Source organism: Lactuca saligna, chromosome 8, assembly GCF_052625555.1.
Source record: "Lactuca saligna cultivar CGN05327 chromosome 8, ASM5262555v1, whole genome shotgun sequence".
Lineage (NCBI taxonomy): Eukaryota > Viridiplantae > Streptophyta > Magnoliopsida > Asterales > Asteraceae > Lactuca > Lactuca saligna.
The window spans coordinates 267,086,883-267,091,050 of NC_136424.1; positions in this window are offsets into that span (position 1 = coordinate 267,086,883).

Below are 4,168 nucleotides of genomic sequence, written 5' to 3' on the forward strand. Positions count from 1 at the left end.
AGTTGTATACATTGAATGGATTGCTAAGTTCACTTAGGGGTAGATTGTTGGAACCTAAAAGTGAACCTCTAACAATCCTAAGTCCTAGTGCCAATTCCAAAATATGCATATGTTCCGAAATAAAGAATGATCCGGAATCAAAAGTGAAGAGTGCTTTGGAATATGTCCAGACCTAGAAAGAACAAGATGAGAAGCTTGAAGTGAAGCCTTCCGGAATGGACCGCATGTCCGGAATGTGTGCTGATTCGGAGTCACTGTATTTTGTCCTTGTGTAATTAATGAAATTTCTCTTTGTATTGATATGACATTTCATATGACTTAGTCTTTTGTAATATTAGATAATCAGAATGTCAGGAACATCTCTATTGTCCGGTCTTTTGCAAAGTCAAGAACGAATCTTTCACTTATTTTGGCATTTATTACGTTACTTCAATTCTCTCAAAAACATTATTCTTTTTCTTTATGTAATATCTTTATCTTGATCATTATCTTTTCTCTACATTTATATCTTGAATACTTTGTTAGGAGTAATTATTTAAACTTGACTAGTATTGCCAGACTTGAATGGAACACTTATTAGCAATCCGACATTGATCTTAAGCATACATGCAAGGTTTGAGTTTTCAAACCTTTACCCTATTCATCAAATCATCCTCGTTCTCACAATTATAGTTCTCTATTGAACCTCAACCTATATATATATATATATATATATATATATATATATATATATATATATATATATATATATATATATAGGGATAGGTTATTTTGTTTTACGTCTATTGTGTGCCCCTAATCAAAATTATGGACCAATAGATGAATAAAATCAATGGTCATGATCTGAGGGTTTACGATATTGCAGTAGACTAACATGTTGTTGGGTTTTGGTATACTACAACATCCTATGGTCCACATACAACCCTAAATACCTTAGATCTATGTTTTCACTAATTATACATGCAAATGGTTTCCAAGGTATTAATATTACAACTAGCATGCATTTAACATAAAATATAATATACTAGTTAGCATGACAAACCTTTTGATGGAGCTTGAATTCTTGGTGTATTTGTCCTTAAAGAGCTTAGCCCCAATAGTGTGGAAGCCTCAAATGGAATCACAACACACCATGGATAAAGGATGAACTTGAGAAAGAATTCGATGCACAAAAAAGACACCATGAACTCTAAAAAGATACAAGTGGAGATTTTAGGCAATGAAGTATCTATTTATATGTGGGATTTCTAGGGTCATGGATATAACCTAAATCCATAGCCATGGGTTTTATGATCCATGGTTCATGTGGCCCAACTCTTTGTGTATCCATACATAAACTTGGTCCAACATGGATCATAAGCCCAACACATATAAATATAACTGATTATCATAATTAGTCCCCACAGATTTAATTAGTCTCTTTCGACCACTGAAATAATTCCAAATTAATTCTTGATCAATACTAATTAAAACATATGATTTCATATTAATATATTATTACTTATAATATATTAATAAACCATAAATAACCTTCTCTCAAAAGTCCATCCTAACAAATTGTCCTAATGATATGCAACCCAAATGGACCATGCTACTCTCGGGTCGAATACATACTAATAATAGTTATGGGCTTAGACACCTAATCCAACAGTCTCCCACTTGGATAAGTCTAAAACTATTATTCAAGTATGACTCCAAGATCCCGACTAGAAATCGTAGCTCTTAAAGCCACTGTCGAACTCTGAACAAATCAAATGACATGTAAAATAGATAAGGGATCATATATTCCTCCATTCTAGATATCATATGGACTGAGACATTTATTATAATCATTCTCTGTGTCCATTTGTTGTTTCCCGATTTCCGATTTATGACGACTAACTAATTGAACAAATTAAATCAGTCCAAGCCTGGCCGAGCACTTATGTTTGTCATCACCAAATCATCGAGGGCCCACAAATATCACTTTTATCCTAAAGGTAAAAGGAATGGATAAACTTCGACTTATATGGCTTGTTTTACTACTTGTTGAATCATACACAAAGGCATGTTTTATAACATTGACTTACCAATTTGTTTTCGTGTAATCAATGTATAACCAACTCATATCTCTAGGTTTGAAGAATATAAGATATTTTCATCTCATTATCACTCGTGATAAAATCCATGAACTGATTCCAATGAGCGCGGATTGAATCCAATACTCAGAACTTATGAGCACTCATGAGTGTTTTAGCCCTTTGTCCAACATCTTAGACCTCTACAAGACAACCCATGCCAGTCTTAATTCATATCTACTTCCAACATATGACTGACTGTGGATGGTTTGAATAACATAGTCATTCCGGAAGAATAACCTAGTTTATTCGGGAAGTCAAAACATGCAAAGTGACACACAATAATAATTGAATCCAATATGGTATCAAAACCTATGAACATAAATAAAACACCTTTTATTGTATACTGTTTCAGCTATCAACTTTATTCTTGAATTTAAAACAATAGTTGTCCCATGCTCCAAGCATGTACACTATGTTTTCTAAACACTAGTCATGACATACACCAAGTATGCATACTATGTTTTTCTATGATCTTTACTTTGTGAAATAGATCAATTGAACATAGCTCCAATGATCCTTTTTTCATAGTCCCAAATCCTTACTGTAAATGCAAGAAATCCAAATTCATGCCATTTACTGAAATTTGTTAGATTCTAAACTTATATGCATTGATCCTCTTGTAATGATTATGCACAAAGTGAGAAAGACTTGACAACAAACATTACAGAGCATTCCAAAGGAGATCAACTCCTTAGAAACATCCTTCTTGCATTAAGTTTCCTAATCTTATACAAATTTAATAATTTGTAACTTTGAAACATTTCCATATTCCATTTTGACTATCACTTCTTAACAAGAGTTGCCTCCTTACAAATTATGTCAATATGGTCCTTCCAGAATTATCACTATACTTCCAGCTGTCCTTGAGCAACCAATCTTTGGTAAACCTTAGATTGTCCTTGACAATTGTTTAATCCTTTTAGCAATATCCAGTTCTAGACCTTTCCCTTCTTAATGCCCCAAGCATTTGGAAAATTTTAGAAAGGATGAATATAGCACATGCAATCGATCGTATATCCGGAGCATATGGGACACGATTCATGATGTCTCACATAAAGACTAAACCCGTCTTTTGCTTTAATATTTCCATTTCAATTTGCCAATTTCTCATAATTCAGATTATGAAAAGCGATGCCGTAATCATAATCGAATTTTAGAACGCAAATAATGGACCCATATATTAGAATTTTCTTATTTTGAGCCATTCCAACATAACATTCATATATATAAATATACTTGACTAAATAAAATTAAAACCTCAATCTAAGCTTTTAGATTTGAGATGAAGTATAATTTCCTCTCCCTTAATTATAGAAAAACAATTTGTCCCCAATTGAAACCTTTTGTTTTCTATAATTAACATTGCTAACTTGCAACCTTTATCATAATTATCATGCTCCCACTAACATGATGATTATTAGCATAACACTTATGATCCCACTAGCTTTGACATGTACTCAGAAATCAGCTGAACTTCTAGAAAAAACAATACTTGACTTTCTTACCAAAGTTCAGATTTCTGATACTAGATTACTTTGATAAAACTTTATCAATATCATACACCTTATCTTAGATACCTCACAGGTGTGTCTAAACAATTTCAGAACTATGAAAAGGGATGCCGTAATCATAGTCTCAATTGTTTAGACCTTTGCCACTTCTCACAAGTCCACATTAGTGTCGGTTAACCACACAACTCCACTAACGACTTTGAGAATGCAAATATCACAATTGCTATCTACTTCAAATCTACTTGGTGGAAGTTTTTCCTCACCAACATTTTCATGAATCGGAAATAAACCTTATGACCCTTAGATTTAATGGTGTATGTGTTCTTATCTATGTGAATTGCCAAGACCATAGTCACAAGACAAGGATAATGACAAATCCAAACTCATATGGACTGAACTCAATCTTAATTTCTTGCCACCTGGCAACTCAAGGGTCTGCCATTGCTGCCAAGTTGTTGTGCAACCAATTGAGAACTCTAAGAACTCATATGCAAAGCTAACTTTAACTGGAATGGGCACATAATATGTCAACACGAT